Source organism: Anomaloglossus baeobatrachus, chromosome 11 (assembly GCF_048569485.1).
Source record: "Anomaloglossus baeobatrachus isolate aAnoBae1 chromosome 11, aAnoBae1.hap1, whole genome shotgun sequence".
NCBI lineage: Eukaryota > Metazoa > Chordata > Amphibia > Anura > Aromobatidae > Anomaloglossus > Anomaloglossus baeobatrachus.
In genome coordinates, this window is record NC_134363.1 from 36,386,097 (window position 1) to 36,399,849 (window position 13,753).

Genomic DNA, 13,753 nt, shown 5'->3' on the forward strand with positions numbered 1-13,753 from the left:
GGGACAAAGTTCCACAAAGTCAACTATCACTGCAGCCTCCACCAGTTGGGCCTTTATGGCAGAGTGGCCCGACAGTAGCCTGACCTCAGTGCAAGACATATGAAAGCCTGCATAAACTTTGCAAAAAAAGCACATGAATGACTCCCAGACTATGAGAAATGAGTTTCTGTGGTCTGAGACAAAGATAGAACTTTTTGGTGATAATTCTAAGCGGTATGTGTGGAGAAAACCAGGCACTGCTCAACACCTTCCCAATACAATCCCAACACTGAAACATGGTGGTGGCAGCATCATGCTATGGGGCAGGGACAAGACGGCTGGCTGCAACTGAAGGAAAGATAAATGCGGCCAAGTACAGAGATATTCTGGAAAAAACCCTGTTCCAGAGTGCTCTGGATCTCAGACTTGGTGAAAGGTTCACTGTGGCACCCCTGAGGCTTCAGTCGCCACAGGATACTGCATCTCACTTAAGGTGCAGTACTCATCCCGAGTAAGGAAGAGGATGATCGCAGCTTTCTCATATTCACACACTACACACTGTTAGGTGCTTTCCCACTGGAGACTGGACTAGGGTAGACAGGGGGGTGGCCAACACGAGGCATGGGACTTTCCCGGTCATTATGACAACCACCTGGGAGCGGGCACCACTTGGGGTAGAAGTAGGAGCAACTTTTGTCAGATTAGTCAGATTCACCCGGGCACAGCTTGGAGTGAGGAGTGCAGGTGGCACCTGTGGGGAGCAGAACCATCTCTGCTGCAACACCATCCGCCCCGGAGGACAGCGACAGCAGCGGAGGCTAATCCCTGGCCATGTACCACAGGTGACGTCACGAGACAATCATCCTCATCATCTCCCCACCATCATTTATCCCATCCATCCCCTTCCGTGAACACATCAGGGTCACGAAATCGGACAGGGCCACCCGAGACATCCCCTGACCCTTCGCTGCCCCGGTAACGAGTATTCCCCCAGGCCCCGTTGGGTGCTTCATCACTTTCCAACAAGGCAATGACCTAAACACACAGCTAAAATAACAAAGGAGTGGCTTCAGAACAACTCTGTGGCCATTCTTGACCGGCCCAGCCAGAGCTCTGACCCAAACCCAATTGAGCATCTCTAGAGAGACCTAAAAATGGCATCCACCAACGTTCACCATCCAACCTGATGGATCTGGAGAGGATCTGCAAGGATGAATGGCCAAGGATCCCCAAATTCAGGTGTGGAAAAAAAATGTAAGGGTCTGAATACTTTCTGTACTCACTGCAGGATAATTATTAGTTGCTTCTTTCTTACCAACTTTTTATGAAGTGGATTCACAATCATACCTGAGATCTTGATTGCATAATTGAAAACTTACCAAAACTTACAAAGGTCTGATTGTGTTTGAAAATGTTTTAATAAAATGAAAAAAACCCATTACAAATATAACTTTACTTTGCAAACAAAAAACAATGACAAAGTGGAATGGTAGAGCTTTTTTGTGGTCTATCCAAGTCTCAAAATGTAAAACAAGTTTTAGGAACTGAGGAGGGAAGATTTGTGATTAGGATTACATTAAATTCATTATTCCCAAAATTTGAAGTTATCCCATATCCATATCCTATATCCATGGACTTACTGACCGCTTTAGGTTCCAACAGCTGGGGACTCCTAAAGATTAGAACTTTAAAATATGGTAACTGGGTTCATAGAGTCCTAGATTGGAGCGAACAAGGAAATGGTCAACCTCCCACCCATTCATTGTTTGTTTGATTGAGTATAGAGCTCCACTAATTCCAGCAGTCTTGTGTAACGAGGTACATACTGATGGAACAGGAGTTTCTAAGCTGGCCTTCAGACTCAAGACCCTGCGCTGTCCCTTATCTCAGAGGTAAGTTTGATGCTAACCAGGTCTGAGCCCCCAGCCTAACCCTAACTCCTGTCCAAGCCCTGATCTTACTCCCTGTCTCCCACATCCTCGGGGCGTGCCAGAGAACACAAAGCGAAAACCCCACAAAATGACATGGAAAAGGGAGAACGGAAACTTGTACACACAGCAATCAAAACACACAGGAGAGACAATATGTGCACCGGAAATCAACGAAAAAGGGGGGGAAAGTAATGCACAACAGGGGAACGTGCACACCACTCAAAAGGTTTACACAGATCACCAAAAACAGGATAACCAGGAAGACCGGGAATCGCTGGAGCTAAAGTTATTGGCGCACACTGGAAGAAAGTATAGTTTTTAACTAGGGAAGAGACAGCTGTATGTGGCAATTAGCAACCTGAGCTCTTAGGTCCTGCTCACAAATCAGCAGGAATTAACTCCTGTAGAGCTGAACACCAGAGAACCAGAGCCAGCTGATGCCCGGCTCTGCCTGAACAATCCAGAAGCCTCAGGTTGGTTGTCAGACTTTGTGGTATGAACAGAATCTGACGATGCTGTGCCAGCAGGTGTGTGCAGAGCCGAACATCACATGACACCATTCTATATCCTACATCCATGGGCTTACTGACCGCTTGAGGTTCCAACAGCTGGGGAGCCCTACAGATTGGAACTCTACAACATGGGAACCGGGCTTCCAACAGCCTGGGACTCCTACAGATTGGAACTCTAAAACATGGGATCCGGGCTCATAGAGACTGGTCTAGAATGGTCGAAGATGGAAATGGTCAACCTCTCATCTAATCATTGTCTGTAGTGATCCATTATTTCCATCAGTCACATAGACAGTGAATAGAATGGAGGGGTCGAGTCTGTGTAGATCTGCAGCATTCAAGATGAGGCTCAGTTCCTGGGTTCTAAAGCCTTGGTCTCCTGATTGTGAGGGACCCCGTAGTCCGATCCTCAATGTTTCAGAAAGTTATCTTCAAGAGTAATATTTTGGAATAACCATTTCAAATTTTTGAATTCCAAAATTAATGTTTTTATTCTTGATCTCATTTTCTTTTGCCTTCTGGCTTTATTTTGACTTGTGATGATCACCATCTCAGCATCTATGATGAGAAGGATTAATGGATTTCGATGCTTGTGTTCACGGTAAATAGCAATGGTTTAATCTTCTTGGAATGTCCTAACCTTCTTTGCCTCTGGCAAACCCATGAGGTGTGGTTTTACGATTTCATCCAGAGCTTTAGGTCACAACCTGAGTAATGGAGTAAAGATTTAACCATCCTAGAGTTCTGTGTCCTTCACATCTTGAGGTAACAGCACTGACTTCCTAACAATGCTTGAGGAGCTCAACCCCATTTCGGAGTGTATTAAAAAGTGATTTCCATGAGGTAATAAAACATCATAACAGATCCTAAGAAAAAGGACTTTTAGACAAGGATTATGGGTAACACAACATTCTGTAAAGTGAAAAATTGATGTGAAGGAATTAGAGTTGAACAAAACATTTTACAGGATCCTGGTCCAGTGGCCACGTTGGTCATCTATGACTGATGAGTAGAGATGAGCGGACCCGTGGAACTTTGGTTCGGTGGGTGCAGCCGACTTTAGATAAAGCTCGGTTTGGAAATCGAACTTGACCTGAACCCCAATGGAAGTCACTAATCGGGCAGTTTAGCTCTCTGTCCACATGCAGCTAGCCGTAAACAGATCACTTCCGGGGGTGGTTGGGCAGAGTTTTTCGTTTTTTTTTGTTTGGTGCACACTACATCCGATAACACTGTTGTTACCTCCAGTGTGAGCCATCAAACACTGCAATCGGATCGCACTGGGCTGAGCACCGACCGTTACCGAGCCCAGTGATGCTCGCGCAAGTGGTTTGCATACATAAAGCACCCGAACTCAAACTCTGTTTTTTTTTGTAAAGTCTGTATTTGGTACGAACACTGAAGAAACCCGAACCTTGGGTTTGCTTATCTCGACTGCTGGACCATAAGTCTGTGAATCTTTTCCTACCTGACGTCATCCTTGGTGGCTCTTCTGATTATAAGCCTTGGCATGACGTCATGTTGCTAAACAATAGAGCCGCCAGGCATCTCATCTGGTAACATATTTGGGACGATGACCACTGACTTCTAATGTGGCCAATGGACAGGGGTCCTGAGAAACTTTTTGCTCAACCTAGAAGAAATGTTATCAAACATGGTGCAGATTACGCGACTGTAGAAAATGATAATTTGTCGTGTCTTCAATATTATGTGGGCGCAAAACTAGTATAGCCCAAAATGCATTGTTGTCCCTCATTTACATGTCAATTTTTAATGGATCAATCTATAATAAAATTTGCATTTTTTGCTTGTGCTGGATTGATAGACTCATGAATTCTTAAAATTGTCTCAAAACCTCTGAGAAGCCCATACATTATTATCAAACAAACTCATCCAAACTGGGCACTTCAGTGAAGATTTGTTGCATGGTGTAATACTTCATTTCCCTTTTGGGGGTCCTGTAGAAAAAGTGATCACATTGTTAGGTATCCCAAAGCTAAAGCTGGCCATACACCTTCAAGCTGAAGCTGGCCATACACCTTCAAGCTGAAGATGGCCACACACCTTCAAGCTGAAGCTGGCCACACACCTTCAAGCTGAAGCTGACCCTACATCTTCAAGCTGAAGCTGGCCATACACCTTCAAGCTGAAGCTGGCCACACACCTTCAAGCTGAAGCTGGCCATACACCTTCAAGCTGAAGCTGGCCACACACCTTCAAGCTGAAGCTGACCCTACATCTTCAAGCTGAAGCTGGCCATACACCTTCAAGCTGAAGCTGGCCACACACGCTCAAGCTGAAGCTGGCCATACACCTTCAAGCTGAAGATGGCCACACACCTTCAAGCTGAAGCTGGCCACACACCTTCAAGCTGAAGCTGACCCTACATCTTCAAGCTGAAGCTGGCCACACACCTTCAAGCTGAAGCTGGCCACACACCTTCAAGCTGAAGCTGGCCACACACCTTCAAGCTGAAGCTGGCCACACACCTTCAAGCTGAAGCTGACCCTACATCTTCAAGCTGAAGCTGGCCATACACCTTCAAGCTGAAGCTGGCCACACACCTTCAAGCTGAAGCTGACCGTACATCTTCAAGCTAAAGCTGGCCATACACCTTCAAGCTGAAGCTGGCCACACACCCTCAAGCTGAAGCTGGCCATACACCTTCAAGCTGAAGCTGACCGTACATCTTCAAGCTGAAGCTGGCCATACACCTTCAAGCTGAAGCTGGCCACACACCTTCAAGCTGAAGCTGGCCATACACCTTCAGGCTGGAGCTGGCCATACACCTTCAAGCTGAAGCTGGCCACACACCTTCAAGCTGAAGCTGGCCATATATCTTCAAGCTGAAGCTGGCCATACACCTTCAAGCTGATGCTGGCCATACACCTTCAAGCTAAAGCTGGCCATACACCTTCAAGCTAAAGCTGGCCATACACCTTCATGCTGAAGCTGGCCATACACCTTCACGCTGATGCTGGCGATACACCTTCAAGCTGAAGCTGGCCATATGTTGCACCCACAGGGCAGGGGTTGAAATACTTGTCGCCGGGCCAGTGACGTCGGATCTGGGATCTCAAGGGTGGCCCTGCTCAGCTTCATGGCCCAGAGGTGTACACCAAAAGGTGGAGGAAGGATGGGATGATTATGTTGGGAGTAGTAGTTGTCTCTTGACGCCACCTGCAGTATTCGGCCAGGGGTTAGCCGCCGCTGCGGTCGCTGTCCCCTGGGGCAGATGGTGTCACAGCTAGGATAGTTCAGCTTCCTGCAGGTGAAGCTAGGCCCCAGGGAGGATGATGGAGGTAGTAGTGGCCGTTGGCACTGAAGCGCGGGGTGACGGTGACGGCAATGAAGGGCTGACACAGTAGTTGCGGGTCCAGGTCTTTACTCACTGTCCATGGGCTGCCCGGAGATGCCGGTCTCCGCGTGATGGACTCCAGCCGATCCCAGATAAGTTAGAGGTAGCCACCGGTGTTTGAAAGTGTCCTTTCACAAGGGATGCCCTTTCAGAAGTGAAGAACCCGGGCTGAACTTCCCGCTCCAAGCCTCAGGCTCCGTGACGAATAGAAGGAAGAAAGTGGTGTCGTGTTGCCAGAACTGTAGTCCTGCCTTGACTGAAGATTGTGTAAAGGTTGCTCTTACTTCTATCCCAAATGGTGCCCGCCCCCCAGATGGTTGTCCTAGTGACCGGGAAAGTCCTATGCCTCGTGATTGCCACCCCCTTCCTACCCTAGTCCAGTCCTCAGTGAGAAGGTACCTAGGCTGTATGTAAGGTGAAATGTGGAAACACCGGTGATTAACCCACTCCTTACCCGAGATGAATACTGCACCTTAAGTGAGGTGTAGTACACTGTGGCGACTGAAGCCTCAGGAGCGCCACAGATACACCTTCAAAGTAAATTGAAGCATAATGTTTGATTGTTGTTCATGGAAAAAAATAAGCCCTAGCCCTTGTGAGTGAAATAAACTCCTTCTATGCCATTAAAACTCCAAATTAATAAGATTTGTTTTCAAGCACTTGGGAAATCAATACAGCGCACACGCTTTGTGGTGAACTGAGAGTGTCTGCTTTATTACATCATGTGACCAATTTATACAGTCATGTAGTATGATCAAGGTCAAGATCAGCATCGGGCAAATGTGAGCAGATGCCAAGTCCTACAGGACTGAGCTATAGATGCTATAGGCTAAAAATGGACACATTCACTTTGTGGATTTTGGGAAAATTTTATTAACTAAAAAAAAATAAAAAATAAAAGAAAAAAGATATTATATATGGAATTACAAATATAAATTAACATAAAAAAATGTATTTATTAGTCAGTCCAAAATAAATTTCTCCTGAAATGCATGGCCCTACCCAATCAGCATTTTGGTCCATCCTCGGAAGTTGTTGGGTGTGATAAATAGTGCAAAGCTCCCAATATTACCCAATAAAAGCCATTCATAAAGACATAAAGTGCAAACAAATCCAGAGCGACCGGTCCCATCCCGGCTTTTACTGTATCTAGAGCTCAGATTCGGAGGGTCCTGATTCTGTGATGGTCGCATCTTCTACAAATGTACTAACGCTGGACACAGCGATACCTCTGGAGGATTGACCTGTTCTTTAATGGTGAGACCTGGAAATGAAGAGAAGGTTAAATAAATAAATACATCTTTATTTTTATATAGCACTAACATATTCCGCAGTGTTTTACATTTTCATTCCTCAGGAACACTGTCCCCATTGGGGCTCACAATCTAAATTCCCTATCAGTATATCTTTGGAGTGTGGGAAGAAACCGGAGAACCCGGAGGAAACCCACGCAAACACGGGGAGAACATACAAACTCCTTGCAGATATTGTCCTTGGTGGGATTCGAACCCAGGACCCCAGCGCTGCAAGACTGCAGTGCTAACCACTGAGCCACCACAAGACTGAAGTGCTAACCACTGAGCCACCACAAGACTGCAGTGCTAACCACTGAGCCACCACAAGACTGAAGTGCTAACCACTGAGCCACCACAAGACTGCAGTGCTAACCACTGAGCCACCACAAGACTGCAGTGCTAACCACTGAGCCACCACAAGACTGCAGTGCTAACCACTGAGCCACCACAAGACTGCAGTGCTAACCACCGAGCCACCATGCCACCCCTGGCTCCATTATAGTATGAGCAGGAGACCAGGAGAAATGAGAACATTTATACATCATTACATAATACGTTCCCTTTTTATCATTCATATATAAAGCTGAAGGGGTTTCCTAACTTCAGGAAAACAAGGTAGTGTCCACACAAGTTCCTCTTTGAGATGAATAGGAATTACAGAAGTGCAGGAGGGGTCCCCGAACCCAACAATCAGTGTTTCATGACACACCCTAATCTCTGTGTAAATATATCACATTACTGATCCTGAGTTACATCCTGTATTATACTCCAGAGCTGCACTCACTATTCTGCTGGTGCAGTCACTGTGTACATACATTACATTACTGATCCTGAGTTAGATCCTGTATTATACTCCAGAGCTGCACTCACTATTCTGCTGGTGCTGTTACTGTGTATATACATTACATTACTGATCTTGTACTGATCTTGAGTTACATCCTTTATTATACTTCAGAGCTGCACTCACTATTCTGCTGGTGCAGTCACTGTGTATATACATTACATTACTGATCCTGAGTTACCTCCTGTATTATACTCCGGAGCTGCACTCACTATTCTGCTGGTGCAGTCACTGTATACATACATTACATTACTGATCCTGAGTTACATTGTGTATTATACCCCAGAGCTGCACTCACTATTCTACTGGTGCAGTCACTGTGTACATACATTACATTACTGATCCTGAGTTACCTCCTGTATTATCCTCCAGAGCTGCACTCACTATTCTGCTGGTGCAGTCACTGTGTACATACATTACATTACTGATCCTGAGTTGCCTCCTGTATTATACTCCAGAGCTGCACTCACTATTCTGCTGGTGCAGTCACTGTGTACATACATTACATTACTGATCCTGAGTTGCATCCTGTATTATACTCCAGAGCTGCACTCACTATTCTACTGGTGCTGTTACTGTGTATATACATTACATTACTGATCTTGTACTGATCTTGAATTACATCCTTTATTATACTTCAGAGCTGCACTCACTATCCTGCTCTTTAAGTTACTATGTACAGCATATTTATTAGATTACTTATCTTGCATTGAATTTGAGTTTTAGCTTGTACTGTATTCAAAAACTGTATTTAGAATTCTACATCCTTCAGAGCTGAAATCTCTCAGCAATACTTTTAGCTCAATGTCCAAACCGCTCTTGCTCTAGTTATGTGTGTTTTGGGAAGTGTCATCTTCTGTCAATTCCTGCACAGTAACTTGATGTAGTTAAAACAGGGGATGTGGCGATCCCAAATATTTGTCTCTCACACTGTCACCATATAAATTAGGAAGGAGGTTACACTAACAACACAGTCAACATAACAGCAGCAACGTCTGTAATTGCCCCGTTGTAGAATAGGACCTGAGGTAAGTTGTTAGGGAGAGCACGCTGGCTGTTTCCAGTAAAAATCAGCAGAAGTGTGAATGCAGCTCTGAATGTAACTCAGAAACATTAGAAGATCTAATATATAAAGCTGAGCGTATGTATGTGTGTATGTATACACTAGAAGGTGGCCCGATTCTACGCATCGGGTATTCTAGAATTTACGTATTGTGTAGTTAATGTATGATTTTTGTTATATATATATATATATAGATGTTGTTGTGTGTAGTTACCAAGTGTTTGTGTAGGCGCTGTACATGTTCTGGGTGTTGTCTGGGTGTGGCGGGGGGTGAGAGCGGTGTTGTATGTGTGTTGCGCTGTTTGTGGAGCGCTGTGTGTCTGTAGCGTTGTGTGTGTGTGTTGCGTGGTTTGTGTGGGTGTGGGGTGTGTGTGTGTGTTTTGGGGGGAGGTATGTTTTGTGCAATGTGTGTGTTGTGCGGTATGTGCGTATATTTATGTATGCCGCGGTGTTTGTGTGTTGGGTGTTGTGTGTGTGCAGCGTTGTCTGTGTGTGTGGGTGTCTGTGTAGGGCGGTGTTTGTGGTTCCCAGCATGTGTGTGGTGTGTTGTGCAGTGCGCGTGCGTGTGTGTGTGTGTGTGTTGGGGGGAGGTGTGCACCTCCCATCGTGCTCCATCCCCCATGCTGCGCAATCCCCATCGTGCTCCATCCCCTATGCTGCGCATTCCCCATCGTGCTCCATCTCCCATGCTGCGCACTCCCCATTGTGCTCCATCCCCCATGCTGCGCATTCCCCATCGTGCTCCATCCACCATGCTGCGCACTCCCAAACGTGCTCCATCCCCCCATGCTGGGCACTCCCCATCGTGCTCCATCCCCCATGCTGCGCACTCCCCATCGTGCTCCATCCCCCATGCTGCGCACTCCCCATCGTGCTCCATCTCCCATGCTGCGCACTCCCCATCGTGCTCTATCCCCCAAGCTGCGCACTCCCAAACATGCTCCATCCCCCAAGCTGCACACTCCCCATCGTGCTCCATCCCCCATGCTGCGCATTCCCCATCGTGCTCCATCCCCCATGCTGCGCACTCCCAAACGTGCTCCATCCCCCATGCTGCGCACTCCCAATCGTGTTCCATCCCCCATGCTGCGCACCCCCCCATCGTGCTCCATCCCCCATGCTGCACCAGCATCAGCCTCTCTGCCCCCAGCATCAGCCTCTCTCCTCCCAGCATCAGCCTCTCTCCTCCCAGCATCAGCCTCTCTCCTCCCAGCATCAGCTTCTCCTCTCTGTCCCCAGCATCAGCATCTCTGTCCCCAGCATCAGCCTCTCTCCTCCCAGCCTACCCCAGCCTCAGCCTCCCCCAGCATCAGCCTCTCTTCTCTCAGCCTCCCCCCTCCCATCCTCCCCCAGCATCATCCTCCCCCAGCATCAGCCTCCCCTCCCAGCCTCCCCTAGCATCAGTCTCTGCCTCCCAGCCTCCCCCAGCATCAGCCTCCACCTCCCAGCCTCCCCCAGCATCAGCCTCCGCCTCCCAGCCTCCCCCAGCATCAGCCTCTCTCCTCCCAGCCTCCCCCAGCATCAGCCTCTCTCCTCCCAGCCTCCCCCAGCATCAGCCTCTCTCCTCCCAGCCTCCTCCAGCATCAGCCTCTCTCCTCCCAGCCTCCCCCAGCATCAGCCTCCCCCTCCTAGCCTTCCCCAGGATCAGCCTCTCTCCTCCCAGCCTCCCTCCTCCCAGCCTCCCCCAGCATCAGCCTCCCCCTCCCAGCCTCCCCCAGCATCAGCCTCCCACAGCATCAGCCTCTCTCCTCCCAGCCTCCCCCAGCATCAGCCTCTCTCCTCCCAGCCTCCCCCAGCATCAACCTCCCCCAGCATCAGCCTACACCCTCCCAGCCTCCCCCAGCATCAGCCTCCCCCAGCATCAGCCTCTCTCCTCCCAGCCTCCCCCAGCATCAGCCTCCCCCTCTCAGCCTTCTCCAGGATCAGCCTCTCTCCTCCCAGCCTCCTCCAGCATGCCGTGCTCCTCTGCCGACACTCACAGATCCGATCGCATACACACGCACACACCCGATTGCATACACTCACACACACCCAATCGCATACACTCACACACACACACATTGAAGATATTGCACATACGCGCTCACACTCACAACATCCGGAGATACCACATGCTTCTGGCCATGTGATCCTCCGGCAGGTCCTGGAAGCTCACAGCACAGTATCGCCGCCAAGAAGCAAGCGATATCCCAGGATGTTGTGAGTGTGTGGATGCGATGTGATGTGTGTGTGAGGTGTGTGTGAGAGCGAGTGTGATTTGATGTGTGTGTCTGTTGTTATGTGTGTGCGTGTGTATGTTCCGCCGCTGCAGGACCTTGATGCGCTGGTAACTATGCTACCATGGTTACCAGCGTATCCCGTCCCCCGCTCGCACGGGAGCCCACACCAGCATACGGCGGCAACCCCAGCAATGCGAGGGTATGTGTCGGCTGGGTTGGTGGCGTACGCTGATGTGGGCTCCCGGGGGTACAGTACTCACCTGGGAGTCGTGGTGTCGCTTCGGGGAATGCGTGCGGGGGGCGGGGCCAAAGCGAGCGTGCATTGCGTGAGGGGGGCGGGGCGTGGCCGAGTTGCCAATACGTGCAGGGTGCCGAGGCGAGAGGCCAATCCGTGTGGGGGGCGGAGCCTGGGCGAGCGGCCGGCCGATCTGTGTGGGGGCGGAGCCTGGGCGAGCGGCCAATCCGTGCGGGGGGGCGGGGCCATGGCGAGCCTAGCGGCCAATCCGCTTTGTGTCACCGTAAGGACACAATTTTGGAGCAAGACAGACAGACAGACAGAATAAGGCAATTATATATATATAGATGTATGTCCGCTAAAGGAATCTGCAACGTCACAATTACAATCATAGACTATGTTTTGAGGGGAAAATTAAACCCCGCGTTTTACAGTTATTCACCAAAAAACCTGCTGCTTACATTAAAATCAATGGAGCTGGGAACGGATCTGTTATTATAGACTACTACTATGGACAGAGAAAGAGATACATAAAGAGACTCATACACACAGAAAGAGACACACACACACACACACACACACATACACAGAGAAAGAGACACACAGAAAGAGACACATATATAGGAAGAAACATATACTCTGAAAGAGACACACAACGAAACATACACTCAGAAATAGACACACACAGAAAGAGACACACACCCAGAAAGAGGCACACAGAAAGAGACACATACACAGAAAGAGACACATACACAGAAAGATACACACACATACACATACAGAAAGAGACACAAAGAAAGAGACACACACAGAAATAAACAGACACACACACACAGAAAGAGACACACAAAAATAGATACCTACACAGAAAGAGACACACACACATACACACAGAAAGAGACACACAGAAAGAAACAGATATACAGGAAGAAACATATATTCTGAAAGAGACAGACACCGAAAGACACACTCAGAAATAGACACACACTGAAAGAGACACACACCCAGAAAGAGGCACACAGAAAGAGACACATACACAGAAAGATACATACACACATTAACATACAGAAAGAGACACACACAGAAATAAACAGACACACACACACACACACACACAGAAAGAGACACAAAAATAGATACCTACACAGGAAAAGACATGCACACTGAAAGAGACACACACAGAAAGAGATACATACACAGAAAGAGACATACACACAGAAAGAGAGACACACACAGAAAGAGACACACACACAGAAAGAGATGCATACGCAGGAAAAGACACATACACTGAAAGAGACGTACACCAAAAGCCACACTGAGAAAGAGACACACACAGAAAGAGACCCACAGAAAGAGACACACACCCAGAAAGAGGCACACAGAAAGAGACACATACACAGAAAGAGACACATACACAGAAAGATACACACACATACACATACAGAAAGAGACACAAAGAAAGAGACACACACAGAAATAAACAGACACACACACACAGAAAGAGACACACAAAAATAGATACCTACACAGAAAGAGACACACACACATACACACAGAAAGAGACACACAGAAAGAAACAGATATACAGGAAGAAACATATATTCTGAAAGAGACAGACACCGAAAGACACACTCAGAAATAGACACACACTGAAAGAGACACACACCCAGAAAGAGGCACACAGAAAGAGACACATACACAGAAAGATACATACACACATTAACATACAGAAAGAGACACACACAGAAATAAACAGACACACACACACACACACAGAAAGAGACACAAAAATAGATACCTACACAGGAAAAGACATGCACACTGAAAGAGACACACACAGAAAGAGATACATACACAGAAAGAGACATACACACAGAAAGAGAGACACACACAGAAAGAGACACACACACAGAAAGAGATGCATACGCAGGAAAAGACACATACACTGAAAGAGACGTACACCAAAAGCCACACTGAGAAAGAGACACACACAGAAAGAGACCCACAGAAAGAGACACACACCCAGAAAGAGGCACACAGAAAGAGACACATACACAGAAAGAGACACATACACAGAAAGAGACACACACACACACATTAACATACAGAAAGAGACACAAAGAAAGAGACACACACAGAAATAAACAGACACACACACACACACACACACAGAAAGAGACACACAAAAATAGATACCTACACAGGAAGAGACATGTATACTGAAAGAGACACACACACACAGAAAGAGATACATACACAGAAAGAGACATACACACAGAAAGAGAGAGACACACAGAAAGAGACACACACACAGAAAGAG

General features: G+C 47.6%; 1 protein-coding gene across 1 annotated transcript in view; it reads right to left on the minus strand.

The window, feature by feature from the left end:
- Positions 1–6,466: 6,466 nt before the first annotated feature.
- Positions 6,467–13,753, minus strand: part of LOC142256133 (cell adhesion molecule CEACAM1-like) — a 51,485-nt gene continuing 44,198 nt past the window's right edge. Inside the window, exon 9 of the mRNA XM_075327672.1 lies at positions 6,467–7,044. The gene's annotated coding sequence lies outside the window, so the exon portion shown is untranslated. The remainder of the gene's footprint in view (positions 7,045–13,753) is intronic.